Source organism: Tiliqua scincoides, chromosome 3, assembly GCF_035046505.1.
Source record: "Tiliqua scincoides isolate rTilSci1 chromosome 3, rTilSci1.hap2, whole genome shotgun sequence".
In the NCBI taxonomy this organism is placed as follows: domain Eukaryota; kingdom Metazoa; phylum Chordata; class Lepidosauria; order Squamata; family Scincidae; genus Tiliqua; species Tiliqua scincoides.
Window position 1 is genome coordinate 150,336,406 of NC_089823.1, and position 19,252 is coordinate 150,355,657.

Below are 19,252 nucleotides of genomic sequence, written 5' to 3' on the forward strand. Positions count from 1 at the left end.
ACCCGGTCCTTGAGCGACGGTCGGTGACAGATAAACAGACGGGAGGCAGGTGCAGTTGTTCGATACAAGCGGTTTAATAACGTCAACCGTTTCACATTCATGAGGCCTGTTTCTTCACAGGCCTCCGTACATTATGCCGACTTGTGGCAACGACGTTGGATGGTCCCTGGACCTGACCCTCCCCGTTTCTGGGCATTCTCGGCCCCAGGATTCAGCTCCGCACCCCTTGCCCCGAGGTCTGGGCTCTTGTCGGATATAACTCTACTGGTCAGGGTCAGGCTGCCTGGCCTCAGGAGGGCCCCTGCTGTCTCTGTGCAGGTTCTCCAGCCAGCTGGCCCCCTCAGGGTACAGTGGGCTTCAATGCCCCGTCTCAGCGACCCAGTCTCTCTGGGGGTCACCCTCTGGGTCCAGGAGGGTCCTGGGTCAGGGAAGTCTTCACCCTAGCCTCCTCTCTCTGGGGCAGATCCCCATCCCCTGCCTCTGTAGGCCTTGCTCCTATCCCTTAGGCAGGGAAGCTACTTTCCCTCTTGCTTTCCTTGGGTCTTATTCCCCTCTGGAGAGGAACGACCTCTCTTTTCCCTCCCCAGGCTACTTATGAGGCCTCTTCCCTCTTGGGCCGGCCCCACCCCTCCTAACCACGTGCCTGCCTGGTGTTCCTAGCTGGTCCTCATTCCTCCTCCCAGGTAGGTACTCGGTAAGGGACCCCAGTCCTGCGAGTACTTGGGTTTTACTTCCAAGTAGGCCTCTACCCCAGAGGAGACCCTTGTTCCTGGGGAGCTCCCCGCCGCCTGGGCTGGATCCAGGTGACAAGCCATATAAACGAACATGGAGCTGCAGAGGGGGAGGAGAAGGATCATTAGATATGCTTTAGAAAGATACAAAATAAACATTAGCAACCAAAGGATTGCTCATGGGGAAGCCTGCAACTAGCTATTAACAAGTATTTTCCTTTTGCAATAACTTAATCCTGGTGAGCCTAGACAGGGAATGGGGCAGCTAGGAAGATGATGTCCTCTGTAGGAAGGGCTCCCTCCTCTAATATCATCAACCATCAAAGAAGCAAGGATAAAAAAAACGCTCTCATACTTCCCCCCAAAAACACAATCAATTATGAAGAGAGAGCAAACAGTGAAACAAAAGACATCTTCTGATAATTGCCTTCCCAACCTCTAGGACCTTGCATACTATCAAGCCACCACAGACAGCATATCTGGCAAGAGACAGCAGAGAGGTGATCAAGGACCAGCTACCAGAGCAGAGAGTCGGTCCTTTAAGGGCACAATCCTATCCTGCTGGAACAGGCAAGCAAAGAGGCTTGCGCTAAATCCAGCACAGGATAGGTGCTCAAAGCAGTTCAGCCAGAGGTAAGGGAAACATTTCCCCTTACCTCCAGGTAAGACACCCTTGCACCCAAGGGTCTCCTCGAATTTGCACCACCTCCTGAGATGGTGCAAGTCCGAGGAGAGCAAAGCAGCTTGAAGCAGCTCCAAACTCCCAGGGAATGGGCGTTGGAATCCGGCATAACTGCTGGGTCCCAGCCCCGCCACCCACTCCCCGTCTACCTGCCCATGGCTCTGTCCACTGCCCACACTCCCCCTGCCCCAGACTGCCTCCCTCCCACCTCCTCCCTGCCCACCCTAGAGTCTTGCATCGGCCAAGCTTGGCCAAAGCAAGACTCGGAGCCTCCATTGGTGCAGAGGCTTACTCCAGCCTCCGCGTACCAGCCTAGCTGACTCACGAAGAGGTGCAAACATGCCTTACGGCACATTTGTGACCCTACTGGGCCGGCGGAAGGGACTTGCACCAACCCAAGTGCACCTCAGGATTGTGCTGTAAGTCTTATATTCCTCAACAAGGAGGCTGAGCCAGGGAGAGACAATCATGCCCATGAAGTCTATAAGGCCTCTGATACCACCTAGCCCTGGTGTGAAACAAGTTTTTCTCTCCCTGAAGCTTGTCCAGGGTTTTGTACAGTCTGTCTCTGACCATCTTGATTCTTGGTACCACCTTAAGGTGGATCCACAGTCCCAGCCTGCCACGCTATTGTTGTTGCTCAACACTCCAGACCTCTGCCTGACCTGTGAAGGGGGCTCAAACTCACCTGGACTGTCAGGACATTCTCCATCATTTACTGTCTTTCAGAGCAGCAGGCATACAGAGACAAGGAACCAAGATTCATTGAACAGCATCACAGAGGTATGGAAGGTTTACTGAGCATTAACCCTGCTGGTTCTCCAGTTTCTATCAATATAATCCATTCAAAGACTTAAAAACTTTATTAGTAGGTTAACCATGCAATCCAGGAAGAAAGTGCAGTGAGCTCTTTGGGTATTATTTGGTTTATTTTTTCTCTCTCTATGACACCATAGAAAATATCAAGGGTTTCTCACTAAACACTATTTATTTGAATATGGCATAAAACATTATCAACAGTCTATAAAAGAAAATGGTGAGATTGGTATAGTAGTATATGAACTGTATATTGAGCCACTGAACATGTAGAGTCATGGTGCACCTTTAAATTTTAAAACTAAATTCTAGGCTACTAAACTTGTATGGAGAAGGGGCAAATGACTCTGAGCCCAATCCTATTCAACTTTCCAGCACCAGTGCAACCACAATGCAGCTCTGAAATAAGGGAACAAATGTTCCCATACCTTGAGGAGGCCTCTGTGACTGCCTCCCCACCACAGGATGCAGTGCGTGCCCCATTGGCACAGCTGCACTGGCACTGGGAAACTGGACAGAATTGAGACCTCTGTCAGGCCCTGGGTCCCAGGCACATTCCCAAAACGCTATGCAAAATACCATCAATGATTTTATCATCAGGCCCACAATATAAACAACATTTGCCATGCAAGAAATGCATGCAATGCATTTCTTTCTTTCATGCAAGAAAGACACCAAAGTTCCATGTTCCACCAAAGAAAGACACCAAAGTTCCATGAAGCCTAAAGGCCCACATCCCATTTTACTGACAGCCTAGGAAAACTGATCACATTTTCTATCCTGTTGCCTTGTGATTCTGAACATGGTGTCATCTAATAATTCAAACTGAATCAGGATCAATTAGGATTTTCATTAACAGACATTTCTCCATTTCCTAGATTAAAAGAAGTGATTGAGTGAATCTACTTGAGGAAACATGGTTGTGTGATCCTTGTGGGAAACTCTGTTTGCCCTGCATTGATCTGTCAGGTCATGAGCATCAATCAAGTCAAACCTTTTTGTGCTCTTTTTCCTCACTGGTGCAGTTATTCTCTCACAGAAGGGAGCCAAATAGTGAACTAACTCAACAGTCTCGTTTTAATGCAGGATTTTGGAATGTTCTCAGCCTGGGGATTTTTCATAGAGAGAGAGATGAAATATAAAATACCCTGCAGGAAATGCAGAACGGATGTGCAGAGTCTGAGAAATCCTGAGAGGATCAAGGACAATCTGTATTATTATAATTCATTGTTTTCTGAGCTTAGGGGCTGGTAGGAACCAGCAGAAAGTGCTATATTTTTTAGCCACTTACATTATGTGCAGTAAGCCTCTAGATATTTTAAAAATCACTTAATTTGGACTATCCAATAATACCACAGTACTAACACAGAATGAAGATGTCTGGGGAAAGAAATCCCTTAGGAGTCTCTCTCTCTCTCTCTCTCTCTCTCTATCTCTCTCTCTCAGATAGATAGATAGATAGATAGATAGATAGATAGATAGATAGATAGATAGATAGATAGATAGATAGATAGATAGATATCTGTATATGCGTGCACACACACATACGGAGAGAGAGAGAGAGAAAGAGAGAGAGAGAGAATTTAAATATATATATAATGAAAAGCAGCCTGCCAAAATCATTACTTAGTAAAGAAACGTTTACAAATTAGAATAAATGAAAAATGACCAGCCAGAGGTGTCAGGAAAAGGGCTACGTTATAATTTTGAATATGTATCTGTATTGTTAATTGAGCTGAGACAGATCAGGTTTGTATAAGTGCTTTATTTCAAGAACATTTCCAGAAACATGGCTGTTCCCTCTCCTGATGACATCTTCAGCACTACAGAACAGGAGGTTAATCCTTTCAACTACATCCTCTTTTCTCTGGAAAGGATTCAAAAAGATAACAGTAACTGTATTCAAATTCATAGCAACTGGCTTATTTTTTTGCCTTTAAAAAAAAAAATGACTGAGCCTTATACAAAACTAATCTCTTCACAGAAAAGGAAGCACATCCCACTGCAGTACAATAAGCAGCAGGAATGTGATGGTAGTGTCCTTGATTATAATGAAAGAGTCTTTTTAGTGCACTCCTTACATATGAGGAAGGGATTTCACACTAGCCTAGTCAGTTTCATGTACTCCATTGTCTGGAATGAAAACTTTCCATTCTGGGGAAAGAACTGGAAACTTTCTCCTTCTCCGTCAAGTACGGAAACTGTGTCTCTGACATCTTTTATTAGAAAATGAAATTGTTGTATATCCACATCTTTTTGGAATGAAATCCGTTGCAATACCTATAGAGCCATTAATTCATGAGCTGCTGCTAGGCTCTGAGTAGTATTATAGGAAGCTACATAGATGTCTTCATTATTTAAAGATTGTTCTTCATTATCTGAACTCCCTGCTTCCATTACTTCAAGGGAAGTCTAGATTGCTAGTCATATGCTAAAAAGTCACCTGAAAAATATTTGAGAACACCACCACAAAAGTCTAGCCCCAAATGGAAGGCATGCCATTCTGTACAAATATGCTCTTTGCAATATAATAAACCATTTTGCAGTAGCATTCCAAAAAACAGAAATAGTAATCAATGGCAACTTTTTTAAGCAGGGCATTGCTGCAACTGACTGACACTGGGCACAAACTTGGCAGTTAGTTACCCAAGCCTGTGTAACTCTGATGCTAGCCCTGTTCCCTCCAATATACATGCTTAGCAGTCATGATGGCCACCCTGGAGAAGATTTCACCACCTGTTCAGTGTTAATCTCTGCAGAAAATGCTGATCACGGAGAGGACGGGGGAGGTAGGGCTAAGTGTGCACATAGTCAGAGAGGATGGGCTGAGTGTGGCGTGCCTCGGAGGAGACCTCACAGGTCTGCAAACACATGAACAAATTTTTGTCATCTTTTATAGAGGGCACAGTTTGGAACCCACTTTTGGTTTTTGAGCACTTTAGTAAACTTTCGTGCACCTTCACCCTTGTCTCCATTTTCCTTTCACTGCAAATTATACAGTCACACCACTGGCCATTATATTGGAACCCTGCACCCAGCTGATCTCCCATGTGAGCATGTTATGGGTGTTTTAAGAAGTACTGCTGGTAATAAAAGAGGGGAGAGTTCTATATGTGGACTGCAATAGGCATGTACGAGTAGTATGGTTGTGTAACTGCTGACTCTGTGTCAGTTTTAAAGATAACTGGGTGGCTGTTTATCTCTATCATTCAGATTTATCTGTAAGTTGAAAGCTCAATCGGTTTTGCTAGTAACATTATTTCTTAATCACCTGAAATTGGTTCTGCGATTTCATGAACTCATCTGCAGCACAGTTGTCTTTCTTTTTACACCTTCACCATACTGCAGAAAATATGTATCTCATGGATTTGTATCACAGCTCCTCTTAAGTTACCTTTTAATTATGATGTCACCTAATTAGGTTTGAGAGGATTTTCAGATTCCCTTTGTTGTGGCTTGACCAACCCAAATGCGCAAGCTTGTTGTCATGGCTTCTTGAAGTGTTAGCTCAGAATGCAAAAAGCATGAAACATCTCTGGCTCACAGAGATGAACTTGATCACAATTTTTTCCTTTCCTATGAAATGGGCTGCCACCAGGAGATGGTCTGTAAAGACCATCACTAAAAACTTTGCACTATTTCAGGAGGAATAGTGCCATTTCCTGAATCAGTTGATGCACCTAAGCCATCAAGGCTGCATTCAAGAAAGAACAGCAGTCAAACAGCTCTTTTGGTACTGTTGTGAATGCTTCCACTTTGTCTAAGGTTGAAGGATATTGTGACATGGAGTCAGGGCCTGCTGAAGAAACGTGTTCAGTCATTTCAGCATTTTCCTTTACAAGGTTTTTTTTTTCCCCTCTGAGCCACAGTTTGCATTCACCACTGCTCTTCTTGGCATTTCCTGAACTTCTGAGGCTAGTGTTCGCTATGGAATATGGTACAGAGGTGTAGGTACATAAGAACTTAAGAACATAAGAAGAGCCCAGCTGGATCAGGCCAAAGGCCCTGTGGGGATCCTGGTGCCCAGTGGGGCTAGGGCATAGGGTGTCCTACAAGGATCCCTGGGCCAGAAGGCCCAGCTGCCAGTCCAGCTTCTCTCTCTGAGTGTCCAGCGGTCTTGGTCGGGCTAGCCTCAGTGTTGACCGCACCCTGGTCCCCCGCTCAGGCTTGAGGCAGGCTTCTTGGGTCACTGGTAGGAAGGCTGGAGCTCCAGCCTCCTACCTCCCCTCAGCCTGCTCTCTCCAGACTGACTGTTATCATGGGCTGGCCCGACATTAAGAAGCCCCAGGGCTCCTCCTCCTAACCCTGTCACTTCCTGGCTTGGCAGATCTAAAAGGGCCAGTGTCCGGCCCCAGGCTTGGGTTCTGGAAAGGGGCTTCCCTGTGCCCGCAGGGGGATCAATCCCCCTGAAGGACCCTCCTCTGCCAGTGGCCTGTACCTCCTGCCAGGCCCCCCCTTTCCTGTCCCTTTGGGTATCCAGGGCCAGCGGCGAGCTTTGTTGCCCACTGACATCATCAGGCAGGGAAACCTGGGTTTGCCAGGCAATCCAGTGGGCTGTCCTCTGCAGCCGGCTGTCTGGTTGTCACTGCGGGGACGCACCTCCACCGCAGTTGGTTTGGGAGGGTTGGTGGCCCACCTGCCCACTGGCCTGAGCACAGGGTCGCCCGCGCCCCATCTGCCAGGCAAGCCAGGCATAGGCTTGCCCAAAGAGGATCCTACCTCTTCCTGGGTTGTGGCACCAGCGCTGCAGAGGGCAGGACAGGATCTCCACCCATACCGGGAGGAAAGGGGGATCCGTGACTGGTGGCTGCTCCCCTCTAGCGGTAAGTCGGGGCCCCGGGGAGGTTGCCGCTCGACAGGCCCATCTAGTCCAGCTTCCTGTATCTCACAGCGGCCAACCAAATGCCTCAGGGAGCACACAAGACAAAAAGACACAACCTGCGTCCTGGTGCCCTCCCCTGCATCTGGCATTCTGAGGTAGCCTACTTCTAAAATCAGCTGCTTGCACATACCTATCTTGACTTGTAACCCATGATGGTCTTTTCCTCCAGAAATTTGTCCAATCTCCTCTTAAAGGCATCTAGGCAAGATGCCATCATCACTTCCTGTGGTAAGGAATTTCACAGACTAATTACACGCTGGGTAAAGAAATATTATCTTTTGTCTGTCCTAACTCTCCCAACACTCAATTTTAGTGGATGTTTAGTTAAATTTAGCTGAAGTCCTTTTAGCTTTCAGAATATGTGTTTGCTGTGGAGTTGGTGACAGAATTGTGCCAATGCAGACACCATGTATCAGCTGAACAGAGTTTTTTTCACAGGCATTATTTCAATAACTTTACAAGCTGTCCCCTCTTAATGATGCCATCCATTTATATATGGATGGGCTGTGCAGATAGGGGCTTATCTAGGGAATCCCCTGCATGGTCATCGCCATTGTTTTTCCATGATTAGGATGGCAGTGCAGGTCTTTCTTCCTTTACCTTGCTTTCATTTCCTTAAACAGAAGTCAAGACGTGCAGGCTATGAGACTCCCTCTAGTGGTCAGGCTGAACATCACATCTTCTGTAAGCAAGTGAAAGCAACTTAAAGAAAGACCCGTGCTGGCATCTTGACCATGTGAAAACAAAGGTAATGGCCATGCAGATAGGGGGGCACCCAACATATAGTGCCTGCCATATCCACAGTTTCCATAGCTGTGGGGGTCCATGGTACAGATCCCCTGTGGATAAGGGGGCACGCCTTCAGACATGATGCAAAATCAAGCCAACTGAAGATGATATATGAGATGTGAAATACTTATTCAGAATTGCACAGTGAAAGCCACAGATCTATATTTTGAATATCTGTTCAGAACACATGATGCCAGAATGTGGGAAAACTGAAATATCCATAAAAATAAAGGGACATGTTTTGCATAATCCTATGAATGAGTGTCTGCTACTATGCAATATGTAGGCTTTAGAGGTTGGTTTTCTCTGGATTATATGATTGTACAATAAGGCCAAAACACTAAATTAACATCAGATTGGTGAATAAAGAGTTTCTTTGGGTAAAAAAAAGCGCAACACAATAGAAAGTAGGAAAAATGGGTTGCATACATTACTGAGATGTTTGGGAAGCACTCTAAAGTCTCCAAGGTTGTGCAATACTAAATAATAATTTTAAATGGCTATGAATGAAGCTATGAAAGGGCTATTTAGGATTACAGGTATAGATGTGTCAGCTTGACCCATGAATTAAAGCAAGGCAATCAATAGCAAATCATAAACACAACAATTTTCAAATGGAAAACCTTCAGGCCTATGAAATCACAATTTTTTCTATTTCAAAATTGTGCCCAGACTTTCACATCCACAACCTCTGTAGTTATGCTCACTACAGATTTTCGGTTTGAATGTTGGGTCTATTAACACCCTAGGGAACTAAACCTCTTCCCTGAATGTACATTTACTAAATTTGGGGGCCCAAAAGCATTGATAGGATCTATATGTATGCCAAACATATTTCAAATCTTTGAATTATCAGATATTCATCTTCTTGAATTCTTAGCTGGTGCTTGGGGAGTAGGTTGACCACTGAACCAAAACGCCAGAGGTGTCGCTAGGGGAGTGTGGGCCACACTGGGTGACACCACTACTGGTCAAAATTTTTCAAATCTTGGTATTTTTGAATAATACTAACATTTTATATATCAATCAATGTATAATTTCATGCAGAATGCAATGAAATGAACCATGCTGAAATATCTCTATTCTATCAAAAGTTAGAGCCAAAAAACAAGCGGCATGGGGCAATGGTACGTCACCACGCCCACCACCCAGGGCACTGCCCCACCCACTGTATGGGAAGAGGTTCATCATAGGGGTGATGCACTGACCTTCTGCATTGGGTGTTGCAAACCCTAGTGACGCCACTGCAATACACTTCTGTAGGTGCTGCTGGGTTCCGTGTGCCATTCATGACATGCTTCCACTCTTGGCTATTGGTGGTGGTTTCTAGCCTTGAATGGTCAATCACTAGTTCTTTAGATCTTCCACAATATGTTTGAGCCATGTTTTGTTTGGGGCAGATATTCACGGCTCAACTATCATATCCAATTTCTAGTTCATCGCCTTCAATTTTTGTTATAAACTTTCATGGGCCACTGTGGTCATTTCAGGCAGAATGTGAAGGAGAGCCACAGAAAAATGACTCTTTTAGTGTTAACTTTGTATTGATATGATAATTGCATCACAGGCATATGGGCGATAAACCTGTGCACAGAAGTGATTGGAATCTTGCCCAGAGAATCTGCACAGCCCGCTCTAATATTGCAATTGTTTTATGTCACTTGTAATATTCAAGATTCTTCTAAACAGCTTACCTTTTAAGCACAATGTATTATTTATACTGAGTTATTATGCCACCATTTCAGAAGCCAGGTATCCAGCATTTCATTTTTAAAAATGGCTTTTACCATGGTTAGATAAGCTACATTATGAGGTCTTAGTGGCGTTTTCATCTTTTCCATATATTGTTAGCAACAGCAAAAACATTAAAGGAAGAAAAACAGATTCTTAACACTGCATGAATTGATGTGTGAAGAGTGGATACTGAAAAAAATGAACATGAGCAGTTACATGATACACAATCGTAAATATAATTTTTTTAAAATAGGGAATTATTGCATATCACATATAAAAATGAATGGATTCTAAATAAGATGGGTCTAAATTACAAATTACATAGAATCATAGAGTTGGAAGGGGTCCCACAAGGTCATCAAGTACAACCCTTTGCCTGTAGCAGGAAATCCTCCTAGAGCATCTCTAGCAGGTGGTTGTTGAGCCCCTACCTGAAGATCTCCAGTGAGGGAGAATTCGCCATCTCCCTTGGCAATCTGTTCCACTACCCAACGATCCTTCCATCAAGATTTCTTCCTGATATCCAACCGGAATCTCTTCTTTTCATGTTTGCAGCAATTTAGTTTTAGTTTAGTTTAGTTTTAGCAATTTAGTTTAGCAAAAATAGTTCTAGATAGGTATTTGAATAAGGGTGCAATCCCAAAAGGGAGATGGGCCAGTGCAAGGACTTACACTGGCGCAAAGCTGTTGCAAATGTGCTGTTGGCATCACTGAGCGAGGAGGGAGGCTGGCCCAAGCCCTGCGGGCCAGTGCAAAAGGTAAGCCCACACCAGCTGAGTGAGGATAGTGCGGGGGGGGGGGGTCTGGGGGAGGGTGGGAAGGAGACGGTTAGGGGAGGGGGAGGGCAGGCGGCCCGTGGGCAGGCCATGGGTGAGTGGGGGTTGGGGTCAGGATCCTGCACTTGTGATCCTAACCCCAGTCCCTGGCAGCCTGGAGCAGCTCCAGGTTGCTCAGATCTATGCCACCAGGTGGCACAGATCCAAGTAGCCCCATTGGACTGTTGCAGCAATACCCAGGTAAAGGGAAGGAATTCTTCTTGCCCCAGCCTGAGCCATAACCAGCCCCAACCAAGTGTTGGACATGGGGCAGGCCAGCATGGGTTAGGATTGGGCTGACATAAACATAATTTATTCTATATATTCTAACTGCAGAATTCTGTCTCCCAAAGCCAGTTTTATGAATTTTGTCTTGCAATTAAAAATAATTCCTTTCCTCTACTCTGGTATTGGTTTACCTCAGAAGACAATGCAATACACATACCTATAACTCATAGGTACAATGGGTCAGATCTTGACCTTGCATGAGTAGAAGGAAGTTACACAATGGAATTTTCCCACTCTTTCTGCCTACAGCAACCCCAAAACTTCTGTTTCTGAAGGACAGGGGACCCTCCTGGATGGAGTGGGATAGGGCATTGCTGAAATTGGGTAGTGGTGCCTTTCATGAGTGAAGCTCCACCTTCACAAGGCCTCTACTCTATGTTTGCCAATTTCCCCTTTCTCCATGCCCCAGGTGCCACATTCCATCCCATTTTGGAGGTCCCCTAACACTCAGAAATAGCTTTTGGGGGAGTTCAGGGGACTACTGTGGGAAGACACACTTCCTTCTGGAAACTTCCATCTGCCTGCGCAAAATCTGGATCCAAGTTCTATTTGCAGGTCATTTAGTTGCAGATTTAATTTTCACAAGTATTTTCACTTTGTTCCCATCTAAGATTAGATGGCAGTACCAGCTGTTATTCTTCAAACATGTTGAGGATGGAATTAATTTTAAAAGAGAATAGAGGTCTTTGACCACAGTGTCAGGGCTCAGCTACTTCACCATAATGAAATTCTATTCTTCTTGCTAAATAAATACAGAGTACACCTGTGGTTCAGCTTGAGCTTGACTAATATTAAAATGCTACTGCTCCAGACAATACAGGTGGCAAAGGGTGGCAGTTGAAGAGAAGAGACACCAGCAAATTCAAGTGCCCTGTGAAGACTTACTGTGAAGAGAAATCAGTACCAGTGCTTTGGAAATATATCTCCTGTAGCAAAATCACTTGCACTCAAAAGGGAAGAAGCCTCTGTATATAGTTTCCAACATATGTAGTAATTTGTACATGATTACTCAGATAATACTGTTGCAATAATGCCTCATAATCTTGTTCAGGATTGTCTGCACAGACTGGAACCAGTTCTCCAGGGTCACAGACAAGGATCCTTCCTAACTCTACGTGGAGATTCCAGGAATTGAACATAGAATCTTCTGCATCCAAAAAAATGTGCTTTCCCACTGAGCTACAGTTCTATTCACATCTCCAACACAGAATTGGGCCATAAGTGCACTCGGAGTTTGTATCCCCTGCCTCCCAGGAAGATCATCACAACAAACCCCCTCTCAGCCATGAAGCTTCCTGGGCAATCTTGGACTAGTCACTAACTTTCAGTGTCATCTGCCTCACAGGATTTTGTGAAGACAAAAGGAGAGAAATAGCTGAAGGGAGCTTGCTTCCCCTTTCCCTGTCAAAAAGAACACTCTGCTCGAAGCTGCTTCCAGCTTTTGACATAGGAGAGGGACTCCAGTGGCCAACTTACCCCTCCCCACTCCCAGAGCAAAGGTCTGTGATGCTGCCCCCTGCAGGATGCCACATGCAAATCTGCTCCTCCTACCTTTCCAGTGCACGATGGCGCCTTGCGCAAACTTCAGATTGACTGGGGAAGTGTTCTGAGGCTTCCCCGTGGTCTTAAACTGCACTTCTGGAAAACCAGTTGCATCAGGAGCTTCAGAAGGCTTCCCACGCAGTCCTAGAGGCATGTAGACCCAGCACCTGGGGCATTTGCCCTGTTTGCCCAGCACTAGATCCTCTGCTGAGGGGCTCATTGCTCAGTGGCCAAGCACATGTTCCGTGTTCCAAAAGTCCCAATCCATGACATCACCAGCATGGGCTGTGTAGGATTCCTGTCTGAAACCCTGAAGTCCAGCATCTCCTACAAAATCTGATTCTGCCCCAGCTGTGTGAATGGAACTGTTTACTCAGTGGTAAGAAAACAAAAAATGCTTTGCATGCAGAACATCCCAGGTTCACTCCCTGGCTTCTTCAAGTAGGGGCTGTAAACGACCCTTATTCATATATTCCTACCTGCCAGAGCTTCTGTATATGTATATATGGATTTGTTTTACTGCCACGTTTTGTGTTCCACATTCAGGGTCTTTCAAAATATAAGGTGACAATCTCCTTAATAAACATATACTGGGGCAGACCTGCCATCATGAGTAGCATACAGCCTGTTCCTGGCCCTCACCATGCTGTAGCATAGATATGCTACACTTCATGCTACGGGGGGGGGGGCAATCAGGAGGTCCCAAGAGTTAAGGGAAAATATTTGCATAGGCCCCCTGATGGCCTCCTTGAACCTATGCCAACTCTATAGATGGCAAAAGTTCAAAGAGAGTCAGGAGGTAGGGCAGGCTTAAAAATGGGGGATAGGATCTGGCAAGCATGACTGCTACCAGATTCACCCTCCCCTCCCTCAACTCACCTCCCCTCCTGGTTCCTCCTCTGAAATGCCCCATTACTACAATTGGGAACAAGAGTTTTGTTAAGCTATATTGTCTCTATGTTGAGTGTCTGACCTTTCTGTGAACTCAGGCTGACAGGTCTCCTGCCTGAATGCCCTACCAGAAATGAGACTTCTGCTGTACCAGAGGGAAGACTTCCTTCTGAAGGCTAGCTGCATTAAGCGCAGTAAGATTCCATAAAAGAGAGGGCACCAGCAGAGCAATTCAGTTAGAGCAGTTCAGTTAGTTAACTCCATCTGTGACTGCAAGCTGTGACCTCGCTCAGGATATTGATCCCTGGTAATATATGCGCTTCTGTTATGCTAATACTCACCTCAGTATATTGCCAATTTATTGTTCTTCTCTAAAATGTTGCAATAAATTTAGCATTGGTTTAAACATACTTGACTTCTTTTCTGGGTGTTGTTGGGTTACCACCAAAAAGAGTCCTCAAACCCTTTGATGCTGACTTTGGGGAGCTTACCTCAACCCAGGTTGGGAGTGATTTTTCCATCACTTCCCCATATCCACTGCTCACCCCCACTGCCAACATACTTCCTCTAGCAGTGGCTGGGAACTCTGGTGGCGCGCACACACAGTCACCAGTCAATTGTACTGGTGGCCCCATTGTGCACTTTGCTGCAGCATTTGCCATGTCAACGAAGAAGGCCTTCCACTGATGGAATGCTAGGTCCATCAGTGGAAGGTGCCCATAGGATCAGGCTATGAGGTACTTTAGAAAGGACAGCAAGATTCTGTAAGTGCTACATACTTAAAATAAGCAGTATTAATTTGTAAGGCATCATTACACAATAAAAACACCAGATCTATTTGCTTTTGAATTGTTAACAGCCAAGCTAGATAAAAAGAGAACGGCATGTACTGAATATTCATAATATTTCTCAGTACTATCAATCTAGACAGAATTCAGGCTTATTGAAAAGAGATCTTTCTTTATATGACAAAACTTTCTTCATTCTTTGGTTTTTGCTAATAGTACTGGCAATCTCTAGGTATTTTTCTCCCCAGCTACATCTATTAACTTCTATGTCAAAGATCCCCTTGTGGGACTGCTTACTTGGCTGTACTTAACATGTGATAACCTGCCAAATGCAATATAGCTGCTATTTAATTAATTTCCTGGAGTTCTAACCACTGTTATACAGGTGGAGCCTATTTATCCGAGTTAGTTCCATTCTATGACTCATCGAGATTAACAAAAAACATTGTGCTAAATTCCATAGAGTTAAGCAAATACGCTGCAGCCTTTCACTTGGGGCTGGAAGGAAACTAAGGCAGCTGTTATCAATCCATTCCCCTCTGCTCCACTCCTTCACCTCCCCTTCCTCCCCCTTTCACAGGTGGGATGCTGAGCTTTTAAGAGTCCAGTGTTTTTGCAGAGCCTTTTTGCAGTGTTTTGGGTTGCCTTGAGACTGATTGAGAAGCCAGAGCAGGGCAAAGGAGGGTGTGACTTTCAGTTCCCCCCACCCCATTGAGACAAATTCGCAGATAAAAAATCCGTGAATAAATAGGCTGCAGCTGTATATTGAAAATGTTCTCAATATCATTGATCATGTTGTTGCTCAGAAAGACATGTGAGTATGCTATGCTACTTTTACATAAAATTTCTTATATATGTCATTATTTCATGGCACATATTGAGTGGCAGGATGATGACTCTCAAGTTCCAGAAAGTAATAATGGGAGACCATCAGGAGCTAAATTAAAATAATTAATATCACTACAGTGAAATGGCAGCATTTATGCATACTTAAATAAGCATGACAATTTCTTTGAATCCAATGTGAGAACAGTCCTACATGCTTGCTACACTGAACAGTAAGAATACATTAAACATGAAAGTAGTAATTTCCTCTAAGGGGAAACTCTTAAATTAGGTACAGCAATGACTCAATCTCAGTGATAAATATGCATAACAACTCCCAAATGGATAGGACCAACAACTCATATTTTTCTTGCTGTATTTAGGGCAATGAGAAAAGTAACAAACAGATATGTATATCAGCTGAAGTGTGGTTGGTAGTATGGAAAATGGGTGACTGTGACTGGGTCAAAACTCTTCATGCTAAAGATCCTGGAAAGAAGTTTGCAGGTCCTTAACTAGAGGAAATTCCTATAAGGAAGTCCTCTGTAGGTGGGGTTCTATGTCCATCAATTCCTCTGCCCCCTTTCTCCAGAGGTGCTATTGAAATTACTCAGAGTGAAAGAATGCTGCAAATGGCCCTTCATTTTGAGACTTGAGTCTGATCTTTCAGTTAGCATGTTTCTGTAGGATCACCTAAATGATAAGTAGAATGGGAGAACAAAACAGAATATGTATGGTGTATGATCACTTCCATCTGACTCTGAAGACCTTTCCTCTATGTGTTTTGTCTCTAAATCCACTCCCTTTATAGGGACTTCCTTCTTACTGGTAAAAGTTGGACATTTACAAGAAAGGTACAAGAGGGCAACATCAAAAGGACATCAGTCCTGCCCTTGATTCATGGGTGCTGGATATGCGAGTACAACGCATTGTAAAGTCGTGGTCTAGCTCTTAAGTCTTGGTGGCATAAGATAATTCTATTTCAGTCTTAGAAGAAAAGATAGTGGTTCTATTCATGCACCTAGCTGACCCCTGAATTTGCTGAATCTTTGTTTTTGAGCTCCATTAGTACTTCTTTTTAATTTTTAACTTTAGTTGGACGGCAAGAGACAGGCATGGCTACAGTCATTCTTGTGAGAGACAGAAGCATGTAGAAGCCCTATTCAGGAGGACTAAGACAGGACTTCTTATTTTTATCCCATGAATACAATCCAAGTTGAAACTGCAAAAAACCAAAAACTCTACTTCTAACAGGAAGCAATTCTCTCACTTAGCTTTGCAAGAGACTTGTCTCAAGCAAAAGTCAGACAGCCAGGATGCTCTATTCCAAAAAATATGGGGGCACAGTTGGTGCAGTTCTCAGATATCCAGCAATGCGTTGGGGGGAGGGTTTAATCTCGTATTTCCACATAACTACCGCTCAGACAATAGAAGAGGAAGAAAATGATACTGGGGTATACATGGCAGCCAGTTTTAGTGGAAAATGATTCCATATAGTTAGACATTTCTGCACACTCCCTTTCTTGCTGAAGCAGAAGAATAACTAGTCACATGAATGAAAAGGAGTAGTCCCTTGACTTTGGCACAGAGTGAATCACTTAACACAATACAGCAGAAGTGGGTGCACATGAGAAGTACAGTGAGTAGCCTCTTTCCCTCTGAGAGACACTCCATGGTTTTCAGAGTACTGAGTGAGAGAAGAAAGGTATCCCCTCTCTGACCTGAGCTACACGCACTGAGATCCTGCTCACCCACCCCCTAACAGCTTCCATAAGCTCTCCACTCCACAGGGAAAGGGACTGTTTTCTGGGTATGAGGAGTTGAATCAAGGGAGCTTTCTTTGGTTCTACAGGAGGTTGTTTGCTTTTCTGGAAGGGGTTCCAAGACAGGCTTCCTGCCTACCACTCTCCCCAACACAATGGAGCACGGCTGATAAATAGAATTAGAATTGCACTCAGAGAGAACCACCCACTCCAGCAGGGCAAAGGATGCAACACATCAGGCAGCAGATGCTGCCCCTTCCGTTAGACCCAAATGGTTTCTATCCAACTTATATATAATTATGAAATAAGTATCCCTCTCCACTGCCTCAAATGCTTAGGAGAGCAGCAGAAATGGATCAGCAGATAAGAAGGATACATTGGGGACTGCAACAGCTGGCTAGAAAGGGCACTTGGTGGATGGGTGTCAGTAGTTGTCCAAACTGGCCAAGTGATGGTGCTAGGATATGATCCCTTTAATGTATAAAGTGGCTACTCCATAGTCATATTGCACAAGGCAGCTGGGATCAACTGCAGCTCCTCTCAACGTGTTTTGTGCTGGACATGAAATTTTTCAAAAAATGATGTTAAAGGGACAAAGTGGATACATGCTAAATTTTTAAGAGGTACCTATGTCTTCTGAACATGGGAAGCATTGTCAGGATAATAACAATAATAACAATATTATTACAATAACAATATTATCATAATGATAATAATATATAAATATAATATCTTCATTTTAGCTGAAGAAGGAACAGACGTGCTAAAACTGAACAAAGGCAGAAAAATGCAGATGTGTGAAAAAAGTTAGGAGCTTGCAGTGTTTGCCAAGAAACTCATTCTTTTATGAGCTGATTATTAAAGAAAATTTAAACACACACATGAAAGGATTTGTTCTCAAAGACTGGAAAAGGAGGGTGAAAGAAGAAAGAACCTCAGATTTTTCAAAGAAATTAGGAAAGAAGACTGTTTATGTTTTTGAGGTTTACAAACATTGACAGTGTTTCTAATAATGCCCATAGTCACTAGATTTTGCAAACAAGTGCATTTTTCCCAACTTTTTCTACTGCATAATTTAAAGCCAAGTTTTCAAGCACAGTTAAAAAACACAGGCTGCAATTCTAACCTCACTTTCCTTGGAGTAAGTCCCGTTGAACACAACAGGGCTTACTTCGGAATAGACTTGCTTAGAATTGTGCCCACAATTGTTTAGTGGCACAGTTGCAAGAAAACTGATTCTGTCCAAGTTTCAACATGGCCTCCACTGAAAAGAGACTGGGCAGATGCATACAGGGCTATGATGGCTGCATCTGTACTCTGCCCCAAGGGCTATTGTTAAATTACCCATTCCATATAAATGAACAAGTGCCACCAGAAGGAGAGCCAAGCCAAATGCCTCTGAATTTCAATTTTCATGCTGAAAGCTGTCACTAGAAAGCTGGCCACCTGCCAAAACAGGCATCCCAGTGGAGGAGGCAGGGGGGTGGAACAGGAGTGGGGGGGGGTGGAACTGAGTGGGGAAGAGGGAAGAATTGAGGCAGGGAGGCTGTTAGAGGGGCTGGATCCAACAGTGATGGCACACACCTGATCCTATGCCCTCGGGTAGTAGCCTCTCCACTCCCTTTCTCTCCCACAACTTACACCAAAAAAAATCAGTGAAAAGGAGTCTCCTTTCCAAAGTTATCTGCTCCCCACCCCACTGGATACTGTGCATCTTTTCAGTGCAGCTACAACAGTGGGACACACACAAGAAGAGTAGGATTGGGCTGTTAATCTAATTTACAAAACAGATTTTGAAGGGATACTAAAGAACAGACTATGCAGTACATGTAAGATTTATAGTTGATTAAGGATGCAATTCTATACACATTTTCCTAGTAGTGAGACCCAGTGAACACAATGGAACTTACTTTGGGTTAAGCAGGCATAAGATTGCACTGCAAGACTTTTATTTATGGAATTACAATTTTTTTAAAATCTACTGTATAGCTGCGGTTTTCAAAACTCTCAGGGAGTTTGACGACTGCAGCAAGTCCTTGCAGGGGAGGGGAGGGAGGCAGGGAGGGAGATCTGCGTGAGCGTCTGCAGGGCTCCCCAGCCTTCTAAAAGTGAAAGCGGAGCGATTGTGCTCCACTTCCGGTTTTGTGGAAGTGGAGCGCAATCGCTCCACTTTCACTTTGGGAGTGTCAGGGAGTCCTGCAGACACTCATGCAGGGCTCCCTGCACCCTCAGGATGCTACTAATAACCCCTGCTAATTGGGTAAGTAACCCCTGCTAATTGGGTAAGAGGCACTTTTTCAAGTGGGTGCTCCTTTTTTTAGCAGGGGGAGAGTAACTGGCCCACCTCACCCCAGCACTGTCTGTTCTAGTGGCTGTCTGCTGGTATTCCTTGGCATCTTTTTAGATTGTGAGCCCTTTTGGGACAGGGAGCCATTTAGTTATTTGATTTTTCTCTGTAAACCGCTTTGTGAACTTTAGTTAAAAAGCGGTATATAAATACTGTTAATAATAATAATAATAATAATAATAATAATACTGCAGGGAATGGTGAGTACTTCGCAGTCCCTGCAGCCCCCCCATAGCAATGCAATCCTGGGGATCACGTCACTGCCTTCCCCTTGCCCCTTAAGGGGACAGAGGCCAGGGCTCTCAGGCTGGGGCACTGTGACGCCCCAGTCTGAATAACTCTGCTGTATAGGGTAGAAA

At 44.4% G+C, this 19,252-nt stretch overlaps 1 protein-coding gene across 1 annotated transcript in view; it reads right to left on the reverse strand.

The window, feature by feature from the left end:
• CTNNA3 (catenin alpha 3) overlaps nucleotides 1–19,252 on the reverse strand; it is an 808,499-nt gene that overhangs the window by 355,401 nt on the left and 433,846 nt on the right. The gene's annotated exons all lie outside the window — the stretch shown is intronic.